At 31.2% G+C, this 26,015-nt stretch overlaps 1 protein-coding gene and 1 long non-coding RNA gene across 7 annotated transcripts in view; one reads left to right on the plus strand and one right to left on the minus strand.

Moving 5' to 3' along the window:
• Positions 1–26,015, plus strand: part of bs (blistered) — a 417,141-nt gene that overhangs the window by 178,234 nt on the left and 212,892 nt on the right. The gene's annotated exons all lie outside the window — the stretch shown is intronic.
• LOC106678971 (uncharacterized) overlaps positions 1–26,015 on the minus strand; it is a 118,366-nt gene that overhangs the window by 36,089 nt on the left and 56,262 nt on the right. For both annotated transcript variants that reach the window (XR_001342871.2, XR_010842924.1), the window contains exon 3: positions 23,783–23,875. This is a non-coding gene — a long non-coding RNA (uncharacterized lncRNA). The remainder of the gene's footprint in view (positions 1–23,782; positions 23,876–26,015) is intronic.

Below are 26,015 nucleotides of genomic sequence, written 5' to 3' on the forward strand. Positions count from 1 at the left end.
AAGTAATAATGTTATTGTAAATGTTTAAAAGTGAAGTTGTAATATAAGCTGTTAAATGTTTAGATGTCCCTGAGGATGGCTGGAAGGGCCGAAACGTAGGACAAATAAATAAATATATAGTGTTGAGACTATTTTGGATATTAAATTAATTAATTGATAAAATTAAAGTTTAAAAATTAATGAAGTTTTTAAAAAATAGTTAACTAGAGATAAGCTTAGGTAAGCTTATTAATAATTAATTTGATTTTCTATTAATTGACTTTTTCATAGGTTGATTTTGACTTGTAATTAATTACCTGGGCTATTTTTGGATTGTCCTTGAGGATGGCCGAATTGGCCGAAACGTTGGACTATTGATACAATAAAGTGACTTAACAAGGATACCATTTGATTTATTTAATATATAAACACCAGCTTCAAGAATTTTAATAAAGTATATAATACAATAATTAAATAACAATGGTGAAATTAATGGAATACTATATAAGAAGTAAATGACCTATAAGTCGAAACAACAATACAATTCTAAATAAGGTTGTAATTGAATCTTATTTTTGAATATGAAATAATGAACCAAATAACATTTTTGTAAGCTATATTTTCCATTTTTTTAAGAGCTTTTATTTTCAAACATAAACCCAACATAGTATTCATCTATATTACTGTTAGAAATAAATAAAGTCTAGAATTTTTGTTGGAAAAGGAAAAATTATCTATATTTATTAGAAAAAAAGTTGGTTGGTACCTTTTTGCTAATGTAGATATCAGTAATTTTATTAATATTTTAGCGTGATTTTCTATTCTCATAGCAATTTCAAAAACACCCTAACTAATTATGCTAAATCATTTATTGGTGTATATAAAAATTATGAATAAGCTGCTACCTTCAATATACTACGATGGTTGAAACAAAATTCTCACTGAATTATTTTGGCGTTGAACTGACGTTAAATATAAATATAAATTCACCTCTTTACAAATTCTTTTAAACATTACAAACTCTTATAAATACAGTATTTTTTTTCAAAAATACAACATTTAGTGATTCTATTTTATATATATTGGTCTATTGGTGGGTGATGTATTATAGTTGCATTTCGACCTTCATGGGTTTTACGAGAAGTTGTTGATGTTTGTTTACTCTGTATTTATTTTGTTCTTAAATATTGCTATAGTTTATCTATGATTATTTTTTTAATCACTAAATGATGTTTCAATTTATATAATATAATACAAACCCTCCACTGCCGCCCTGACTTTTGAAACAGACAATTAACGCAAGTAGGTTGTTTGATGTACGACATGCCACAATTTCACAAGAGGAGATCATAAAACAAAAAAAGGCAATCCTTCCCACCGGACCCACCCCGCTAAGACTCCCAGGATGCGACGGTCCTACATCACTTTTGAAATATTAGCTTAAAACGGGAAGAGGAGACTTTTAAGATAGTTAAATCGAGTAATGTTTAAGAAGCGTCTGAAATTGAAAACGGCACTTCTAAAGCATAAATAAATTGATATTCTTAGTAATTGACGAGTTTTAGATATTTAAAACTTTGCCCTTCAGAATTGAGTGTGTTGGTGAAATTTTGTAAAATATTTATTTTGGCACAATTCTTGTGATGATGATTTTTTTTTGGCACCGAGTGTTGCAGCCTTGGTTATTTTCACTCTACAAAACAAATTTTATTTTGATGTTACATAACACTAATGCGTTGACGTTTAGTATGGAAGGACTTTATGGTGATATTATAAATTTAAAAGAAGAAATTTTAATGTTCCGATCTTTAAAACTTGGAAAGTTTTTCAGCGATGTAAGTGCATATAGGTCTAGTAATACAGAAATTAGAAAACAGCGATTAAACCCAAACCGACTTCGATGGACCGATCATTTTTTAAGCATTCATCTGGATCCCTAGGTTACAGTCGTAGAACCTCTGTCAGTTACAAGGATCTACAAATGTGGGGGAAGTAGATGGATTGATATTTTCTATGGGTAAAATTTTCGGATACCAAAGCTTTAGGCGGTTTGGATAATGGCGTTCCAAGACTCTATTCTAATCGAGTCGTAAGAAGTATATGATTTTCCAGGAGAGCCAACTTAAATTAGAGTAAGTGCCCGCGAGAACATTATCGGAGATGAAGGATCGGACGATACAGATGGTTATCAGCGAGCCGTGTTCCTACCGAGGGTGCCAACTCTTGATAGGGATCTTATCATTTCTTCTTATCTTCGGGGCTTACTTCTTCCGATCAATATATGAACTCACGCCCCGGACCAATGTCTGTTCAGTAATAGAGTGCTCTTTGAAAACAAATAAAAAGTAAGCCTTTTCCATACATTCAGCGGTATTATGAATCATTTTAATATGTTCATTATTACCTTAGCGGTCCTATGTCTTCAGTTTTATTTTTTTATTAAATATAAATTAAAAGGAATGCGAAAGATGTGTGGTTAGATTGACGGGCGGCTTAAAAACCTTCTTAGAATAGACAAAATTTAGCTATAAATTAGGTTTGAATCGAGATAAAATCATTTAACTATATGTCTCTGAGCCACGTCAAACCCCGAATCTATAATTTTCAGCCTAACACAATTCTCACACTCATGGAGATCAGAATAAATACTTTACGGTGATTCTTTACACTTGCCGACACTGTTGCAGTCTATCCCTCGAATGTTTTTGCTGTTTACCATATTAGTGTTGTTCCTCTCAAAAAGTGCTAAAACATTGCTCAAAACCTACTAGTCGAACATTAACTCCAAAATATATGGGTTGTTCTCTTTTTTATTTTTGTGACGTGTAAAAAATTTTTCCTTTTAAATGCAAACACTGTAACATAAGGTTTTTTAGTTGCATCATCGTTCTTTGTGGGAAAACTTTTGCTTCCAAATATTAGAGATAATGTAGTTTCCAAAATCTTTTCGCTTCATTGACCCTTTTCTAGGGTCTAAAAAGCTTTAATCTATTCTTTATTTGAGAAATATAACGATTTAGCATTATGAGGTTGGATATGAATGTAGAGAGTGTAAATGAGAACAGGTTAGGAATCCTGGCGAAAGCGACAAGGACCATTCCTTACCTGAATAGATGTTAGGACGGAAGAAAACAAAATAAAAGCAGGCGTCAATGAGCGATATAGTTTGTCCCAAGATGGCGTGGCCTGCTGGATATAGTTGGAAGTGAACGCGGTGGTTAGCCCAAACCATATCCAGCCCATGAATTATTCCGCTGGACCATTGTCTATAGGGGCGGTGCTTTGGAGTCCTGTCAGGCTCTTCCACTGTCCTCTTTCGTCTATCTTCTGACTCATAGTCTGTCATCTCTGCCGCTTTCAGCGTTCTTGCTTGTGTATCTGTCCTTATCTTTTGTCATGATCACGATAGGAAATTGATTGACCTTATTTTATTACCAAAGGTACAATATATATTAATTATTACCTTCAATATCTGTTGAGAACATAAGAGAATATGATAGTAGAGTGAATTCTTACGTTGAGGTTACCGATTTATTGTAAGTAGAGGGTTTATTTCATTTGATTGAGGTCCAGAAGGAAGGAGAGGAAATTAGCTTTGTGAATTAACTGATTTTATATTATGATGATAGTAATATAGTATTTCAGAGGTGTATTATTACATCATAGTTTCGATTAGGGTTAGACCAAGTGAAGACTTGTTCGTTCTTTGTTGTCTTATTGTTCGTTCCCATACCTTATTAATTATTTATTTATTAATCCTATTATATGAGGTGACGCCAGCAATCTCGGAATCTAGCAGTCTGATCACTCCGAATGCTGACAGTCAGCGCACGTCAACTGACGTGAGTGTCGTGATGGGAAAGCAGGAGACGTCACAGTTCTAAAAAACGTGAAGTCCCTGCGTCCTCTGCAAAACTGATTTATTTTGTATTTCTTTCTCTAAGTGGATATGGGTAATTCATTGCCATCTCAGCCGCCTGTCGCAATAAATACAATACTTATATTGTGTTTTTTTCGTTCAGAGGTTTGTTTGCACTGCCAAAACGAATTGCTTTAGACGTATTACATTCTTTATTTATTTTTTGTCAAATTCATTTTACACTTTTCTATTGATTAATTGCTGTTTTTTTTAAAATTTAGTTATTACATTTAAGTTTTCTAATTCATCGTTTAGAGACAGTCAATTTGTTGGGATTAAACATATTGTATTATTTCGATTCATTGTTACCAATGGAATCACATATTGCTAAAAATAGCACTTTATTAGTTTTACTTCAAATCTGACGAATTGGTTTTAACATCAAATAATTTGATGGCTAATAAATGATATCTCAAATATGTAAAAACCTTTCACGTTACATTAAATCCATAGCGTAGGCTTTGGACATAGCTACACTATTCCACTTTAGCTGGACTGAAATCAACACATAATGCTACAAGGCAATGAAAGGGAGAAGACACATATAATACATGAAATGCATATATTTATGCACATATAATACATTTCATGTATTATATATGTATGATGTACTAATTTATTATAATGATGGGTACGAAAAAAAATTCTGTAAGGACTACAGCATTTTTAAACGGAATTAAAAATCTTACACTCTTTAAAATTTGTTTCTCTTTCACGAATCTAAGGAGTTATATCATAATACAATTATGCTTACAGTCTCACGACTGTTCTCTGTTAGTTATAGCACGTGTTGAATCCAGAAAAGTTGATTACTCATCAAACACGTGATGTCCTAAATTCTATTTTTCACAAATATTTAAGTCGCATATAAATACCAGGTTTCGGTTGTCGATAGACTGTAGTTTCATGATATTAAAAGACACTTCTTTATCTTCGTATTGTTAATATACTCTATTATTCAAAGAGCTGAAATTAGATAGTGATTGAAATTTCTATAAATTCACTCGTGCCCACGAATTTGGTGTTATATAAGCCTCTTATGTAAATATTACGAAATATTAATTACATCCGTTTACTTATAATTAAATAAAAATACTAAATCTATGTTATCCCGTTACTGTTTTAATACGACCATTACCACAGAAGCGGAACTCTAACACCCGACAGAGGTACCATCTGTTGAAGAGAAACTCCGGACGACTGAAGACCGCCGACGACAGTTATTAATCTCCTTGGGGTCCTGGTAGGTATTGAGCAAGATCTGGGGCAAACCTTCCCGCTTTGTCTCTCCGTCTTCATTACAGGACCTTTCTTTTGGCTTGTGCCATAGCGTCTGGTCCTCTTGGGCAACCTTTTGAGTTTAGGTTCGTCTACTTTGTCTTTCAAGGAAGGTACTAAGTTTCGTTTATTTTTTTTTGGCGACACTGTTGGTTAAATGTCGTTTCATATGAAGTACAAAGTTATTGACTCAACTTTGCTTCCCAAGAGTTGTTACTTTTTTTCAATAAGGATACCCGTATTAATACGTATACACAGCTTCTTTTACTTTAATTGATTAATTATAAATATATTTGGTCATTAACAATAATAGTTTTTTTTTACTTCATTTAAGATTATATTAGTCTGTTATTACTTTGAAAATAATGTTTTTTTTTGTTATTATTTATTTAACGTAATTTACAAGTGTATAAAATAATACAATAAGTAAATATGTTGTATGTTTCATATACACTTGAAAATCTTGGGAAGGAACCACCCTTTGGTGGTACTTCAAACATTAATTTAAATTAGAAGGTCCCGTGGCCATCTTCTTTTCAGACGCCTCGGAGGATTATCAGGGATTGTTAAGGATGAAAAATTAGGAATTAATGGGTTAGGATGGTTAAGGAATGAAACGACGCATATCTGTTTTGGGTCAAATCTGCAACGAATGGGATGTTAAGATCTTTGAAAATAATGCTAGTTTCAAAATATATTTATAAAAATAATACATAAGAATTTTTAAAAATTTGAAAAAAAAAAATCTTGATTTCAGATAAACTTATAATAGCGCATTTACTCCATTGCATTGTAAATTATACAATCTTGGGAATAGTTTTTTTTTTATTTATATTTTCACTTCACTTTTTCATTCATTCTATGTGTTGAAAGTAATGCGTCGAGTTGAGTGAATTTTGGTCATATAATTGAAATGTAGGACTCAACCTTAAGGCACGAATTTCCATTATACCTTATCTGAAATTGAATATTAGCCGATCAGACCGTATTGTATTTAAAACCAAATTGAACCGTAGGCCGAGATAAACGGATCGTATAATATCCTGAATTAAAATAACCAATTAGCTTCGGGTCCTGTATATGATTTGAATTTTTAAAATGGGTAAAATTGGAGGTAAAAGAATTTTAAGGAGGTCTAATGGATAACATTGTCCTTGTTATGTTTCCACACTGGCCTCGCCTCTTTATCGTTTATTGTTGTAAGATTTTCTTCATCTCGTTGCCGTTGCTGTCACGTCGTTTGACGTTGTCTATATATATTTATGAACCTATTGTATTTGATGTTTGTTTTGACACCTTTTAAAAAATATTTGTCAGCATTTAAAGTTAACAATTGAGTGTATTTTTTTTTCTTTTGCAGTCTATTAATTTCTACTAATTGCTAATGAAAGATTGTAATATGTTTGTTTTGATGGTTGCCAGTCTAAGCTGTAGTGATACCTTAGATTATTTGTGGTAACAGATAATGAGAAATTTCCAGATCTATTCATTTTTAATTGTTTACAATATCTACTCCTTATTATTAATGGTTCATTTTCGTACATCTTGAAATTTTCTCTATTTTTTCTGGCACGTTTGAAGAATCTATGAATAAATCATTCTATCTTAGTTTTCAAAATATCTTATCGTGTTATAAAGATTTTAATATAAGTAACTGTTAAACAAGGTTTTTTATAGAAATAAACATGATGAAAAATTGACATTTAATACTTCACAATGTTATACTAATTTTGGGATATTATTTTAAGGTTATTACTTCACCGTGTGTAACTTCTTGTAAAAAAATAGTCCGGATGGCGGTCAAGGAAGTTACATATATTGCAAACGAACTATTTATTAGTAACCAGCGTTTCCCTCCACTTAGTCTGAATCCTGGAAGATTTTTTTATCATTTATTACAACAGTTTTACCAAAGAATGATAAATATGGTTGTACTAATTTTTGTCCCAATTCTGGTAACTTATAGTTTAATTGTCATATAATTTAGTAATTATTTTAAAGAAAATGATTGATTCTATCTGCGGGGTTTCTTTGTAATAAAAATTTTATATTTATGCTTTATAATTAGTTTAGCTGAAATAAGTTTGCATTCATCGATAAACCTTTTTTTATACTTAATCTATAGATTAGAGGTGTTGATGCAATATTATAGGGGGTGTAAAATCTAAAATTTCCCAACAATTTTGACCGTATTTCTCAACACCGGGGATCTGGGGATTACATGAAATCCTCCATTTTCTTAAAACTTTTTTGAAATCTGACCTCTCAGAATAAAGTTCATAAACAAATTTTAATGTATTTTTCTCGTTGAATAATGTTTTGCCTCAACGTTCGCAGTTTGAAATAGTTTCTAAAATCTCAAATTTCTTTACTTATCGGTTTTTCAAATTATAAGAGGTATTGACACCCCCTTTATCAAAAACTTCCCTGTTTTTAATCCTATTTTTAAACCATTTGGGTTCAGAAAAAAAAAAAAAAAACTGAATCTCTTTGTATAGTTAATGAAGAGTAGTGGCATTAATATCCTGTTTTGATGAATTAATGACCCGTTATAGAGAACCTTTTGCCTCGGGGGACGGAAACCGCTCGCATTGTTTTCATTTATAAATGCCAACGCCGGTAAGCGGGGCGGTCTTATAAGGGCGAGAACGACATTTATTGATAACGACATTTGGCTGCGCTGTGAAGTTGGCTATATAGGGCCGGTGACAATGACCATTCTTACACCCTTAGTCCATTGTCATACGGCCGCTTTGGAAACTGCCTACGCCTCGGCGGCTGCCCTTCCCGGAACCCAAGCACCGTAAGCGTTCCTAGCACAGCTCTTCCTCTCCTCTTAGCTCAAAAGCTACTAAATTCAAGACTACTTGTAGGATTTGATACAGTCCATTTTCAAAATAAATTATTGTTCTCGACAACCATGCAAAGACGGTTTTATTGCAGTATAACATAGGTCGAATACGCCTCAAGCCGAACATCTAGAGCTGTTCTCAAAATGTTTTGTCCTACCGCCCCCTTTCCAGGAGAAATATTACTTAGCGCCCCCTGGAATTTTTTTTAAATTTTAATAGCTATTAATAGGAAATATGTATTAATGTTTCTACCTTTGTCGGAAAATACAGCAAAGAAAGGTGTAAATAAGAAACTTTGAACTGGAAATTATGAAACTATTTATTGAACTCAGAATAGAATGTAATACAAAAAAAGTTAAAACATTCGAAATTATCTTAATGAGAAGGATGAATCGGGTGTGGTCCTACCAATATAGTCATCAGAAGATGAGGTAGGACCTGATCCCACTAGGAGGTGGTGGCGCCCATTTTTTGGAATCACTGATCTAAAGGAAGCCCATACGTAATTCTTACAAATTTTTTTCCACCAGATATTTTATGCAAACTAAATCTCTCTTGAAAAGTAGTTTAATATCTTTATCATTCTTTCTTATACTATAATCTATGCAGAAATTAATGTGAATTTCACTCCTTCCATGATCATTAATTTTTTTTTGGAACATTTTTCGATTAATTATTTTTTACCACATTCTAACCTAGAAGTATTGAAATTGTTGTCCTTTCTATTTGCTAATAACCAACAGGTGTTACCTCAATTTTTTTTTTATTTTATAACAATAATAACCTGATGAAAGATACATCTGTTTCAATATCTCCAGAATCAGAGCCATGAGGTCTGCATGGAGACGATTTATGTTTTTAAATTTACAACTATTATTAAAGTAAAAAAAAAAAAAAAACTGAAAAGACTACAACATGGCAGAGTATAGTGTTTAGCAGTATCACAGACGCTATGCACAATATCAAACTAGATGAATGGGAGGAGGGGAAAGTTGTTTCAGAAATGTGAAAAACATTTACAACATTCGTGAATGTATGAATTACGACTACGAATGGACACATCACCATTAGCCAATTAATGTTACTGTCTCAACGTTTTTATTTACGTTATGAATATTCCGATTTTTTCTAAAGTAGCGTTTATTTATTTTGTTGTGATTTTTGAATAATTAATTTTTTAAATCAGTCTTACGACGTTATCCGACGCCAGCCTCCCTAAGGCATTGCATACGTTGCTTTGGTGTTGTTTAGGCCTATGTTTATGGTACCCTACTTAGCAACAATATTGTAATTTAAAAAAAAATAATTTTGGGGATTTTTGCATCAGTGAAATGCGTAAAATTCTTTTTTACCTTAATACTGTTAACTAAAACAGTGATAAGAAAGGGGAAAATTGCGTATAATTCAAATTTCTTGTAAAACATAAGAAAAATTAATTTTTTTTAACGTTCAATTTTAATTAATTAAAATTAAAGTTTTATATTTTTGAGATTGCATAAACACTTCGATTAGTGAACAGTTTTTTATGGAATTTAATATATTTATTCAGGATTTTCAAGACTCAGTCGACACCCATATATTTCTTATTCTTATTTCTTGTCGTGTCTCCCACCTATATCGTCTGCAGCTTATTTTAAACTCATTATCAACCCCTAAACTTTCTTTAGTGCACATAGCTCTGGAATTTTAAATGTATTGGGATATAGTCTGTGATAAGATATAGGGAATTAAATTTCAAAGCAATTTATAAATGGGTGAAAATACGTATCAGATGCTTCGGTTTCTTCATTAAAAATTATTTCATTTTTTTTTTTTTTTTAAATAAAGTCATTTATTATAAGCACGACCATACTAAACTATGTAGCCAATTAAATCAGTTTTAAAATTAAATGATGTGTATTTATTTAAATAATCAAATTGAGTGAGTGTTTAATAGTCACTACTTTAACTACAATAAACATAAAGAAATTTTCGTTCCGTGAAATGTTTTCTCGTCATAAGTACCAAAAAGCATAGGTGGGTCTTCCTTTTGGCCTCTAGAAATATCTCCCTTCAATTCTCACCTTAAATATTTTCAGAGGGACATATGAATGTTTAATTTTTAATTTTATTTGAAGAAATGTTTCTTTTATCCATTTTTCAAATTGCTGAAACTTCATCCTTCATGTTTAATAGATCATTATTTTTTTTTTTTTTTTATAACCTGCTACCCAATATAAAAAATAATTATTATGTGTTTTTGTGTAGAAATCTGTTATATTAATACAATAAATATCGATTTAAAAAGAAACTAAATTAAAATTAAGTATTATAGAAATTTTCAGGTTATAAAGAAGTCACGTTACACACGTATTAAAAATTATAATGTTTTAGAAAACCTACCGTTAAAATTTTGAAAAGAAAAGCATTTCTTAAAATACAAACGTTCTAAGACGGAGTATGAAACGCCGATCATGGAAGGCCATCGCGTAATAATGGAAGTGGGTAGAATATTATTCTTTTTCTTGTTTGTCTTTCGACCCACGGACGTCGCCTACTCCATTAATTGCAGATGGACGATAAGCTTCGTAAAGTTCAAATGAAAACTCGAATTTATATCTAACAGGTTACATTTTAAAGCGTTATTTAGGAGGTAAAATATAAAGTGCTGTTTATTTATGGATTTATATCTTTGTATATTAATTGGCTTTTACGATAGGGGTCATAAAACCTTGGCATCTGAGAGAAGTAATACAGTCGTTTGGGCGAGTCTGGTGAATGAATAGAAATAATGAAAATAAAGTAAGACTCTAACGGATATAACACGTGTTTTCTGGTTTAACAGGGACGCATTCTTTTATAAATTGATAAAGGTGTGATAGAATAAACACGATTACTCCTCATTTTGAATTTATACAGAGGAATTCATTAAAAGGCTTCGAGGGCAGAGTTCCCTATTAAATTTCTTTCCTTATAAGATTGTTTTTGAAAGTATGTGTCATAATTTGGAAAACCTCATACCATCTCTCGCATCGATATAGCTACGTCTTCAGTTGTTTTTTTGTTTTTTTATACCCGAGATGAGTAATTTATTCGAACCACACTAGAAGCGGTACTAGAAGAAAAAATAAGTCCCTTAAGGGAGCCCATTGGTCCTTTCTATCAACCCCTGACGTCTAACCTGAATGAGTTTGATCCCAGGCGGGATTCGAAGCCGCAACCTAAACCAAGCGCTATGGGACCGGTAAAGTTTATTTTTACTTAAACTTAATTTCCTTTATATTTTGTATGAATTATTCTGTTATATATTATTTTTATATTATTAACATTTTATTATTATTTTCATACTTTTTAAACTGTTTATATTGCATGAATGAAAACATAGAACTTTAATACATATTGCCCTTGATAGTGGGAGCTTAGATTATCATTCTTCAATCAAAATTAAATATTCAAAGCTTATAGCATTTTTAAAAAAATCATGTGCTTATTTTCAGAAACAAATAATCTCAAATTTTACCCTTTTTTATTCGCATGAAATGCTTCTGTACTTTATTTATCATTTGCGGTTCTTTGAAACAGGACCGGAACGTGGAGAGGGGAACAAAGGGTCACTTGCCCCGGGCAGGAGAATTTGGAGGGAAGTGAATTTCAACAAAACAATATTTCTTTAATGGAGTAAATTTTAGGAGATAACATCCTAAATGATAAATGAGAAAAAATCCTAGTTTCACCCCATTTTAAAATATTTAAATATTAAGTATAATTAAATATTATTTTCGTTATATGTATATTTACTTCATAAATATATTTATTCGTGGTTCTAAATTGACTTATTTAATGCCGCAAAGAGAAATTTCAACTAAATGATTCAAATATTGTTTCTCTATAATATAATTTTTTTTATTTTATTTTATTTTTTTAAAATTTCGTTATCACTAGATTGGAACATTTCTTAAATAATTGATAAAGGGTTTACAGGCTCGTGGAGAAGACGTCTCTAACCATTTACAACACTATAACTATTGAATATTTATAAATGATAAAGATAAATTAGAAAAATAAATAAATAATTATATTATTCAATAAATAAATAAAACTAATAATAGTTATGCCGGGTATGATTTAAAAACGCTCAAGTAACGACGCATAAATATTTTAAAAAATATTCACATTGAAATATGTAATATGAAATAATTGCACGTAACGAAACCACATTTAATATTTTTATCGTTACTATGCATATTTTTTAAATTTCTTATGAGAATGATGCAATCACATACATGTTCTCTGTCATATATTCACTTATTTCATCATATCAATATATAAATATTTCTATATTTAATGGAAGTTATTGATTTCTTTTCTTAAATATGTGTAGTATATGTGATATAAAAAATATTTTACATAGTATATAATTAGATAGTACATATATTAGTGACATTTAATTTAAATTTGTTACTGAAAAATGTTTAGCTAGTCGACCCTTTGTTTTGTCTTAATGCTCCGACATCATTTGAGTATGCATCAATTCAGTAAGAAAATTTCTTTTGTTTATTGTATTTAAAACTACGAATCATGTTATAAATTAATTATGCATTGTTTTGTCATGTACTGATTTCACTTGACTTTATTAAGCTCTCTTTAAGAAAGTTTCTTAGTGTACTGTTTATATTGTAGCTACAGAAGGGTATTTATTAGGTGTACTCATTTTCCCTTGTACTATAATCGATAATTTACCGATAGAATACTTTGTAATTCAACTTAGTATGGTGGACAGTGATAGGTGGCTAAAATATTGAGGAAATTTGATAGTTGGACTCGTCTTCCATAAATCCGTCCTCACAATTTAAGGCACAAGAAAAGCTGAATTAGTGGCGCCGAGCTGTAGAAATATTTTGTTAACTTAGCATGCATTTATTTACTTGTCCTGCCTGTTAGGTAATATGGGTCTTTACAGAAATGAGAAGCTACCCATGTTTATGTTACAACCCACTCATACAGGCAAAACAGTTTACATTATTTATCTTCAGGTGTCATTTGCTCTCCACCCCTTCTTCATTTCAGCCACCGTCCTCTTCCAATGTTTGCCAGTTTCCATGCATAGGTAGGTTAGACCAATTCTTCCTTGGCAGGACATTGGCCTTTCAGTATCGTAATATTCGTTGGGTATTACTAAGGCAGATCGTTCTTGGTAGCAAAGGCAAGTACTTTTTGCTCGACTGTCTTCGGTACTGCAACCGGGTCATAGAGGATCTATGTTCTCACCAAGTTCATAAAGCTTAGTCCGGATAACTCCATGAAGAGGATTAATCTAATCGTCGTGAACCGAATTCCATAGAGTTACTTCTTTAGAGGTTATTACCCAGGGCCGGTTCCCTTATTGCGTTATGACGCTTGGATCTTCATAGATCCTCACTCAGAGGCTCTCTGATAGAGATCTCTTCCCTTCGCATTTAGTTCTGGAACTCATCTCGTAGAAGGTAAAGGTATTCCCTCTAATGAAACCTACACTATCTGCCATCTGGTGGACTGTCTTGCACTTGATCTTCTCTCTTTTAAGAGGGGTTCGAACTTCACGTAGATGACACGTTTCTCAGGATACCCACTACTGTTTCTTCATAAATAGTCAATTTTGATTTGTTTTGAGACTCGTTATATCAAGTTATCGTACCGACCATCTTCATCTTTCAGTCTGGCTCTGAAACAGCTCTTCTTCCAGTTGTCAGCTTGTAGCATAATTGCTACAGGGCATGAATAAGGACAGAGTCCTGTGGAAAACGTCTTTCAAAATTACCTTCTACTGCCATGTATTCATCAACGTCCGCTACTGAAGGTAGCACCTGCAAATACTGTAGTTCCTGGAAGGCTCTATGTATTTATGTAACTGCTGAAGCACACGCGACCACTATCGCTAGAGGATTATATTTAGAAAAGGAGGAACTACTATTTTTATTTTTTTGCAAGCAGTCAATAAATGCGGCTTAGGGTAACCTCAGTTTCCTCCCTTTCAAATTCGAATTACTTGTCAAGAATTTCGAAAATAGTAAATCAGAAACCTCAAACATGAACTCGCTGTTTTGCTATTTTCCAACTACTTTTCAGTAAATCATTAAAATCTTTAAAGTAAGAAATCATTAATTTTTCAACTGTTATTTTCGAATTATACGAACCTTAAATTAAATTACTACGTTCATGTACACGACGTAAAAAAATACAGTAAGAAGAAACTTTCCATAAGTAATTTAATTTCTAGCTTTTCTTTTATGAAATAGGGAACTAAATTTCTTATGTTGGTAATTTTCATTTCGCAACATGAATCCAGAGCACAGTGTTCCGCAATATCACTGTAGAAATAAATGGCTTTATCATATACAGCCATAAAGCAAAAGATAAAAAAAGAACTTTGATTGGTTCTTGATTGCATAAATGGGTAAAATCGAATCTGTGTGATCTAACGATTAAGGATGCTTCATTGGTTTTTGAACCATTTTTTTTACTTGGTATATTGTGATTCAATAAGTTATTTCACGACTTTGTCGGTATCTGTTTTCTGCTGGACTGTTCACCTCGAATTGCTATAAAGCACTAGTCATCCGAGAACAATCTATCTTAAGGAACGATTATCCAAAAATAAATAAAAAAGATAGCTTGCTGTTCGCAATCCTTCCTCGCGAAAAAAAGATTGTTTACGAAGTACATAATATGAAATTGCGGAATGCTAACTGTGAATGGTCAGTGAATGAGTGACGTCCACGGCGGAGGAGCAGGATGCCGCTGTAACTTTTATTATTTTTATGTTTAATAGGAGGGGAGGAGCCAGTTAACTAGAGGTGCCCTTGGTATTTACAACCCCGGCCATTATATTTCTTCTTAGGAATTTCTCCTACCGTTTATTAAATTGTAAAATATCTTCATTGTCAGGAGCTTCTGAAGTTCGTAATAATAATCTCAGACTTTTTATGTGATTGCTCGTCGTTAGATCCGTTCCATTTTATTGCTAAAGGTCGTTTTATTGGTCACTGAGACCATCATCAAAATCCCTAATTATTATTAATTTTGGTCGGAAATATAGTGCCATCTGTTCCTAATTTCGCGTTTGCAATATCTAATATTATTATTTTTTTAATAAAATTAAATTAAATTGAGAATTCTAAATAATAATGTTGTTGTTCCATTTTGTGTCAAATTTCTAAAAAAAAAAATGTTTAAAGACTATTGGGTCCACTTTTTCGGAATTAAATAGTTGGTTTTATCTTGGTATGAAATATTGTAATAACGTGTTCTAGATTTAATTTTCGCCTGTAATCATTTTTATGTGTTGTGGTTTATCAAGATAAATTCTACTTAATTAAAATTAGATGTTTTTACTTCCTCGTTTATTCACTGTCAATATCTTTTCGATTTAGGATTAAAAAAATATTGGAACTTGGCCTAAAATGTAATTGTTTTTTTTTTACTGATACGTATACATCATCTGTACGTAGGAAAATTAGTATTTCGAAGGTCATTTTTTCGTGTCATCCATTTCTTTACAAAATTGTAGTCATAATTTATACACGCAATTTCTAAAATGGCTAGAATTTTTTTTTTTATATATTCTATTTATAAATTTTATCCTTCATTTATTTCGTATCGTTGTTCTTCAACACAATTTTTTGTGGTGATAATCTTTACCAGTTTTTAAAATTGTTAACTACATATCTTTTAATAAAATTTTTGGAATTTTGAATAAAAATACCAGCCACAAAATTGTAAGAATTCTTGATTATCAATGTTGAACAAGGATTTTATAGTTGTGTCATCTGGCCTCTTGGAAGGACGCTGTATCAGACACCTCTTTTGATTGTGGAAACGACTTACAAGCTACCATTAGCACCAAAGACCTCCTTGCTCTGTCATTCTTGTTTATGGTAGCCAGCTCGTGCCGACAGCTGTTACCGCGGGAGAAGCACTTGCGCTCGCCGCACTCCCGACAGGCAGTGGCATGATTGCGGCGCGGCGCAAATTTATCGTCATAGGGAGGGCTAATGCCCCCTTTGCGGCTCTACTCTTAGCCCTTATCTGAAGGTATAAATATTTTCCAAGAGGCGGTGTGAATGCCTTAATTCATCACGCCTTGAGTAATTGTCTGTGACGCCTGGGATAGTCAAGACAAGACAGGGCCTAGCGGAGGCGGCTACAAATTGTCTATCTGGTTCCCTAATTGGCAGGCTGCTTCTATTCAAGCCATTCACGACCTGTTAGCACGTTGGTCGTTCGTCTCCTAACGATTAGCTTCCGATCACAGGTCTCCTTCCCAGTTTTATTTGACAGTCTCACCGCTTCTTGTTTTATTGTCCTCTCTTTGTGCTTGTTCGACACTTGTTATTTGCCTTGTATTCATCCGATATTTGCTACCTAAATAGATGCTAGTATTTACCGATGTTTACATATCTATTGCTGTGTTATTTATTTTGTTTAATGTTATTATGCACTATAGCTTGGGTAGGGAAAGCCGTTTATCCTGTAGGCTTCAACCTAACTAAAGTGAAAATGTGATTTATTCTGTGGGTTTGCTACCATGATTTTGTGATAAGCTGTGCCAAAACAGGGAGCCCCAATCTACTGGATTGCTGGAAGGGAATGCCAATTTATGAAAAATTTACAAAAAATTAACTTTAAATATTTGTAAAAATACAGTACACTCCAAGCATTTTTCCATGGTCTTTCTGCTTTTCCTCGATATCCAACCGCTTTAAGGATTATTGTGCCGCATTTAAATTTTTTTATTAAGCTCGACAAAATGTTTCTAACGCTACGACAGTAAAAAACGTTTTGAATACCCTGACATAATCAATATATTTTAATTGATTAATTACACAGTTAAGCTTTCTAACTTTATTTATTTCAGATAACGTTTTTGTTTTTTAATTTATTCTTAGTAAGTGAATTTTAATATAGTAAGAAATCAGTTGTGATGATTTCTGTTTTCTTTAAGCCTGAGGTTGCAGAATCTTATTGAATTATATTTGAATCTATTTTATTTTAGTCATATATTTAACTTAAATGATTTTCAATGGATGGAATAAAATTAAACGGATTACAGATCTCAAAGGTTTGTGGCCTGTACTCATCCCTTCACTTTACCTTCCCTAAAACCCTAATGCATAAGATCAACAGTACCTCAGCTAACGTTTTGGTTCACCTCTCGTACATTCATCTGATGCATATATTTCTTCTTGATCTTACATTAGAGGTACGTTACTCGTACAAAATTAAAATGGTGACTAGATCTGAAGTGAACCAATATTTCATTATTAGTGTTATTTTTTATTCCCCATGTGTCCAATGTGTTATAATTATGTTGTGAGAATATGATAGAATATTTCAATTCATGATCAGTAAATTTTGAACCATTTCTTTTCGTTATCTTCTCGACTTGGCGATCATCGTTATATACTTATAACTCTTGGGATATTCTGTCCAGTGACTCAGGGCTAGATTCGAAATAAACTGGACCGGGCCCTTGTTAAAAGGAAGAATGAAATAAAAGGGTTCTGCCAACGCTTATTAGAATACAATGGTCTTTGGAAGAGCCGCAAAAACCGGGAGCACTTAGGGCGGACCCTTCTTCAGAATTTGTTAATCTCTCACCTAACGGTCTCCTGCTGATAATCCTCGGGTGAGTTGTAATCAAAGAGAAATTGAAGTGTTTTCAACATTTTTACCCCAAAATTAAAATTTTCCTTTTTTCTTTTTTTAATTAAGAACAAAAACTCCGGTAAATTTGTCTCAAAAGAAAATATTTAGTAGACTGGAACTATTAACCTGGTTTATATTTACAAATAAAGAAAAATATTTTGTTTGAATAATTATCATTGTCACGAATATTTCCAGATGTTAGGAAAATACCAATGTTTAAACGACTCTGGTGCGCATCAATGTCAATCTCATTTTGTTATTCAATATTTACACGTTTCCTCGTGTTTTTTGAGATTTGAACGATCTTGAATAAACGCCTTTGTAGGTCTTGTCTCTTTATTTGTTAGTTATACTAAAACAATGATTAGATTTTTTAAATTATTTAATTTTCAATTTCCTATATAAATACTTTATTTACAATAGTCAGGAATAATTCCTGGCATACAGTGCATCTGATAAGTTTAAGACTTCAAACGTTGGACGGTAGAGAGAGTGATCCCTCTTTTATTAAATGTTTCCGTGGTTAAGGATATCTCTAATCTATATCATTTTTAATTACTATTTATTATTGTTAGTGATGATTGTTGTAGCAATGTTTGGTAGAAATTGTTAAAAAAGCATATATTATATATTAGAAAAAAAAAATTCATTTCATTTTGAATATTTATATAGATTAATATATGATATTTAGTAATATTGCAGTAAGTGTAATATTTATTAAACTGTTGCTATGTTTTGGGATGAATGCTGAGGCAATATTTATGTTCAGTTCTTGATAAAAGGCTACCAAAACTTGTTCACCTGTCTTAGAAGGAAACGAGACTATCTCGGGATAAAGATAACTCATGAATTAAACTAATTCGAAACTGGTTTACTTCAAGGAAACCGACGATTTTTTTTTTTTAAATACTGTAGTAGGTAAGGTTGGCCAAATCCTAGACTACATCAGACCGTTGAAGAAGTATTTTAATAACTTTTTTTTTAAAATAAAGTATTTAAAATATCAAATATAATTTTTTTTTGAAGAAAATAAATAATTTTAATTATGAAGTATTTAACTTCTTTCTAAAAAAAGTATTTCAAAGAATAGCAATATTTTGAATCTTAAATTTATAATACTTATTCTACTTACTTCTTAAGTAGTTATGCTATAATTTACGTTGTGTGTTTTAAATACAAATTTAAGTAGATTTTTGTATTTAGATGTTTTTAAAAAGAAACATAAATGTTTTTTTTTTATTTTTATAATATATAATATATTTATTTAATATTCAAAAGAAAGTGCCATTTCAAAGGTTGTGTTTTATATTTTACTTCTTGAAATATAGAATACAAAAAAAATTATTGTATTTTGGTGTTTTAATATATTCAATATTAAATACTGCTTAGGCCTCGACTACATTAACCCTTTATTTAGTATTTGGCGTTTAATAATTTTAGCATTAGATGAGCTATTATATACTTTTAATATTACTTATTTAGTCCGTTACATTATTGAAAAAAAAAGAGAAAAAATGTATTCGTTATATTTTTTCTTCCTGAATAGTGTGATTCTTATGTTCAACGAAACTGTCTCAAATTCTGTTTGGTTGGTTTATTTTCAACTGAAAGCAGCGACCTGGGGCTAATTTATTATATAGTTACCCTAACACTTTTTTTTTTAAAATTAACTAATGTTATTATTTTATTTGTTATTAACGTCTATGAGTGAATATAGACGTTGCTCCGACTGAAAAAAATCGCAGTGCACTATGCAACTGGCATCTGTTATTGTAAAAGGATAGCGCAGATGTTACTGTTAGTGCCTAGAGATAATCGTTTATTAGCCAGTGAGGTCACCCTCAGCGACACTCGATATCCAGCTTAGCTTGCAGATTCGCATCGTTATTCCCTGTAATGGAGTTGAAAGATATTTGTTAATTGTTCCATTGTTAATGATTTTGGCGTAATAGCCGTAGTTTTCTAGGATTTTCCTTGTAATTAGATGACTATAAACCTTTCAATAAAGCCTAATGATCATCATTAAATTTCATGCTACTCGGCTTTACCTTGAAGTTGATATATTTTAATTGATACAAAGTCTGTCTCTGATTGGGTAGTAAAAGAATGTCTGAATCACTTTAATATTCTTGTTTGAATTGTTTTCCTGTCGTCTTTGTGAAGTATCGATTTAAAATGATACTTAACCTAGTTTACATTCCCTCTTTTACTTCCTCTCTGTCTTAATCGACATTACCCCTGACTTGTACCATGGTACTGCCAAGATCCGAATCCACTATTTAATAAGGTCCTCGGTTCCGCTGCAGCCCAAACTAACTAGCCACAAGCAATGCTAACTAGATCCCTGTGTGATCCTCGTTAGGACAACAAGCGGTATCTCCGGTATAAGATGGAATAGATTCCATTTAATGAGAGCGTTCAGCGGGACAAAGCAAATAATCCTTTGTCGAAGGCGAGCCATTGTCTGCCCTCGTCGCCTCCTCGTGTACGCACCCGAGCCTCGTCTGCATTCAATGTGTTGCCTCTCTTGAAAGAGATCTATGAGCTTTTTGTAAACTGTGGTCAGTTTTTTTGTACTTAGCAATACAAAAAGCCAATGGATCGGTAGTAGTGCAAGAACCAATGTCATGAATAGGAGTCTTTAATTTCAGATAATCCAGAGTAAAAAAAGTTCATTTGTTAACTTAATTTAAATCATCTATACGAAGCTTTTGTTATTAATACTTTTTATTATGATAAACGCTTCTTTACTTTAACAGAAAATTTACTTAACCATCAGTACCCAATTTACTTTAATCGGTGTAGTGAATTAGGTAGGTTGTACCCTAGTCTAGGTGTACTTTGTGACTGATTGTAAAATGACCGCAGTAGAGAAAGTAACTCCAGACTACTGCACTATCTTTAGAATATCGCCAATTCAAAATTAAATCAAATTTTTTGTGAGATGTTCCACAATTAAAACAAAGCATATTATATATAATTATCGGATTTACCGGCTCTCTCGTGTAATTGGTGATGTTTTGGTCCTGTACAGAGAGGCACAGGTAAGCGGTGTTATAGATAGGTAGAGACTATTCCGTCCAAATTTTTTCTGTCAGGTCAAAATAAATAAATGTAAATCATCTGGACAAAATAAAAAAACAATTTATTTTCATCTTTTTTAATTGAAGATCTATTGCTTTTAATGCTATAGTGCTGTTGTTTCACTATGAAATTTATTGCTCGAACATACTTTAAAGTAAAGATATGAACAAAAAAAAAAAACTTAATAGAAAATAAAATAATAATAATCGTATACAATTCTTATTTTTGGCCCTATTTAAATTCACGATCAACATTTTCGATGACCTCTTTTTCTATTGCTTAAAGCACCCGAAAACGGAATCTTAACTTATTAATACTAAATATATAAATATTACCGGTATTATTTTAAATTATGAAGAAGAAAATTCTTATGACTGCACCCCTGACCATCCTCTTCATAACTTATTAATATTTGATTGTCTTGTCTTTCGTATAAGGCAAATCCCAAATTTTTATCATTTTTCGTGATGAAATCTCAGCACAATGTTATAAAAATATTAAGCTCAGATAAAATTAATAACAACGTGAAAAAAGAAAAGAGACATGATTTCGAAACCTACAGTAGAAGTAACTATTCAACCGTGTTAACATAAAACTGAATAAAAATTTACAGTGAATTTTTTCTCATATCTGCCACTGATAGCGCTCGCTTCTGTCATCGACACAAGTACCCTAAGACGAATAATGTCCATTTTTTTCAATTTCTTCAGTTTTGTCCTAATAAGTATTTTTTTATCTAGCGGACTAGGTAAATTAAAGAAAAAAAAATGCCAACTCAGCCAAAAAAAGCCAATCATTGTCAGACGTTTAGAAGAAAGAAGGATTTGAGAAAACGACTGACCTCTATATACATGTACATACAAACATACTTATGCATGTACATGTACTTTTATACATATTTTTTTTCTTACATATTACAAATTAAACAAGACGTCCCATTACGCTTTCAAACTCAAACTTGTTACGTTTGGACATTATCTCAGTGTTACAGAGATGTATTAGGTTGAGACAGTATAGAGCTTAGAAATGCCGAGACACGGGGGAGGCGGCAGTGGACCTTTCATGTGCTGCTACAAGACTCTCGCATTAGCCGGCTCTGCACCTCATCACTACATCCCTTTAGCCTCTCCTCGCGTGCCCTCCCTCACTCTGCTCTGTGACAACTATCACTGCTCTCCTCATTACGAAATATCCAAGCTTCATTATCACGGGGATCAATGAGTAGGATAATGAGGATCTAAGTAGTTCCTTCTTATCCTATTGTTCAAGCTGATTTAGGAATGTAAGGTCCAAGGATGGTGGAATAAAGTTTTACTTGTATGGGTCTGAAAAGTGTTATTCTGATCAGGTTCGGATAATGACAATAATAATTCGCCTAACACCGAATTATCTGAACACTTACTTATTCAGCATAAATTAAAATATTGGCTCAATATAGGCGTTTTAGTTAACAAAACAACAAACCAACAAAGCCCATTTTCACAGATTTAAATTTCTCTCTCTTTTAAATAGCTTTGTTTATAATATTAACTCGATCTGAAGATGGGGGTAATCTTCTGCTCGAGAATAGTTGGAGTTAAGAGCTGAAGATTACTCCCCCTCCCCTAAAAAAAACCCAATTAAAATACATCAATAAATATATTAAAAATAAATATGAATTTTTTAAAAGGATATTTTTGATTTATTTTATTGTTATAAAGATTTTATGACCGTAAATTCGTAAAAACTATTATGGATATTGTGGATATTTCCTAATTATAATATTTTCTACTCCTACGGTGTTCCGATTCCTATGCCTTAATTTACACCCTTTAAAAAAAAAAAAAAAGTTCAAATATATCTTCAGATAGACATGGAAACTATAAATAAATTAAAATAGAAATATAAAGTTTAAAAAATTGTTTTATTTGGATATTTTTCTTTTCTTTTACTATTATAGAGATTTTATAACTGCAAATTCGAAAAAAAAAGTTCTAGGATGTTTCTTATTAGAAAAAAAAGACTTATCTTTAGTTGCTACTTCTAAGTCTCTCTAAACTCTAAACTATCAAATTGAGTCATATAGTATTTTATTCCAATATTTAAACCCTTGTGGAAGTATACTTATTTCTGCATATATTGTACAACACTTGTTTAGATCACATAAAAGCAGTTGAAAGTTTCCAGCAAGACCTCTACTTGTCAGTGGTATTTCATGTTGTTTCTCTTAATGCTGCTTCATGAGCAACACCCTATACTTATTGCTTAAATTGACTATTACCCTATTTCAATTTCGCTAAAATCATAATGCATTTTCTTTCACTATAGCTAGGAAATATAAATTTGAATCACTCATTTAATTTTGAATACATTCCTTATTCTTCTTCTTTTGAATACATCCTTATTATTTACCAAAAAAAAAAAAAAATTTATTGGCTTATGAAATGATGATTTTATCCCCCCCCCCCTACATTTGTGAGTTTATGGTTCTGCAAATTTAATATTTTCAAATGAAAATGATTTAAAATTTTATCGCATGCTGTAATTCTATATCCATTAATTCTCTTTATTTTTTCATTGAATAAAACATATATTTGAGACCTAAATTGCACATTCTCTAAATATTTTTTTACAGATTTGTTACTTAAAATGTCCGTGAAGTTGAACACCCGATACCTTAATTTTACAAAAAACATTTCTCCGGACTTAGTATGTTTTTTTTTGTTACGTCTCTTATGATAGACCTATTGTACATAAGCTAACATTTAATGAATACAATTTATTCCAACGTTAACATGATTTCATTTTTGCCAGATAATAATTGCATCGAGTAATCTATGCCGTTTTAAAGGCCTACTGCAAGAGAGTAAGCCTATAGGCATCAACAATTGCTATGAACTCTTTGTCAAAAGAAACCTGTCGAATATTCCGTATTCTGTTATGAGCTTTGATATATTAACAAAATGCTCTTAAATAATTGTTACAATACAATACTATACTAATGTGTAGGAGATAGTTTAACACTGACCTTGCAAACTCCTACTGAGCAACCTTCATCTGTGCGTTATTGCTGGACACTCCTTGCTGCCTCTTCTCGCGGTCCGTCCCATATTTCTTCTTTCTAGGAAAATAATATGATTTTATTATCAGAAAATATAAAAGCGTATGTTTCATCAGAGGTTTATTACCCATTAAACCTGAGTTAAACATCACTATCCGATTAAAGTATCTATTTTATGATGTTTTTTTTTATAGTAAGTTTTATGAGTTCATGAAACTAAGCGATTATTGTTGTAATTGTATTTTCGGGAAACTTATGATTACCCTGGCATCTTTACAACCTGTTTCCGATTTCCATTGGAAATGAATAAACTTTCAAGTATTTTTCTGGTTTCTAACATTTAAAAATTGATGTACTTACGATATCAGTAGCAATAAATTTATTTATATTACGTCTTAGTTGCTCTTAATTGAAGAGGCTAGAAGTAAAGGGTTTAAATGACAATTTTGTTAATTATATAATCTAATTTTTTGCCTGAACCTAATTTACACTTGAGTATTGTCAGAAATGTAATATTCTCCATAATTATAGATAATTTCACATTTTTTTTTTTCAGTATTGAAGAGTAATTTTGATTTCGGTACAAATAGATAGAAAAAAATATGTTATTAACAAAATTTTCACTTGAATCCCTTTACGTCTGATATCATTAACTTATATTGTTATTAACGAAATCTATTTTTTGAATGTTGATTACCTTTTCTAACTGATTAATACTAAGACATTACTAACGATTTTTTTTTTCTTTTTGGTATTTTTTTTACTTGATAATAATTTTTATTGAATAATTATGATACGTTACCAAAATTAATGTAATAAGGATTCATTCGTACCGTATATACTGGCTAAACTGAAGAAAAACGTTAAATAACTATAATAGTAACAAAATTAAAAAAGACAAAATATAAATAAGTGAATTAAAAATATAACATCTACATAAAAAAAAAAAAAAATCGATGTAATAAAAACTGCTTGAGAGATTAATCTAATGTTTCGCTCCGTTATTCAAGTTTCGAAAATTGTTATGTAATATATCCACCTCTGATACTTTTGAACTAAATACAATTAAAATTTATAAATATGATAAATGTTTTTTATTAAATATGAAATTTCTATGAACATCGTGTTATAAGATGTTTGCATTTATTATCGTTTAGCAGTATTCAATAGGAGTTTTATACTGCATGATTTCGGAACATATTTATCAAAACTTTATAATAATTTCTATAAATAATTTTAGCATAATCACTGGTATTTTTAATAATGCGAAACACGTTTATTTGAATATTAAACTATTTTTATAAAATCTAATTTAAGTTAATGCTTGCCTATTGAGGCAGGAAGGATTAATGAGGAGTTATGAATGTACTTTATAACGGTGTTGTTTTTTTTCCCTTTTAAATAATGATAATTAGGAAGTAATAAAAATATAATTAATATATTGATTAGTACAGTTATAATAGAATAACGGATATTTAAAAAAAGAATCATATATCTAATATTCGATTAATAGAAAGAGCAATAGGCCACCTGCGCTCTCTTATGCTGGCATGCCAACTTTATTCATGTTGACTGCACTTTTGAATAGTAAGTGTGAACTAATTGTATAAAAATACATTTTTTGTTTTTACAATGAAAGGAGATCGTTCGTAATAAAAGTGTATGAAAACATTATTTTCATTATATTATTTCAAATTCTTGTGACAAGATAATTATTTATTAAATAAATCAAAAATTCGTATCCATTTCTGTCTCAACACTTTATTTTCACCAGTCCAATTTCTTCCTCACATTAATTTAAAGTTTCTTTTGCAGGCTATTCTGCCCAGGTCATTTTCTTTATTATAAGTTAAAAGCCTATTTATTTAAAATTTAAAATCATTAACATTTAATTTTCCTCTATAAGATTATCAACAATTAATACACCACCATATAACAAACCATTTATATATCTATTGTTATATGGTGGTGTATTAATTGTTGATAATCTTATAGAGGAAAATTAAATGTTAATGATTTTAAATTTTAAATAAATAGGCTTTTAACTTATAATAAAGAAAATGATCTGGGCAGAATAGCCTGCAAAAGAAACTTTAAATTAATGTGAGGAAGAAATTGTATTGAATATGTCCTTGAAGATGGCTAGAATGGCCGAAACGTTGAACTGGTGAAAAATAAAGTGTTGAGACAGAAATGGATA

Source organism: Halyomorpha halys, unplaced genomic scaffold (assembly GCF_000696795.3).
Source record: "Halyomorpha halys isolate HHAL.00 unplaced genomic scaffold, Hhal_1.1 Scaffold170.1, whole genome shotgun sequence".
Lineage (NCBI taxonomy): Eukaryota > Metazoa > Arthropoda > Insecta > Hemiptera > Pentatomidae > Halyomorpha > Halyomorpha halys.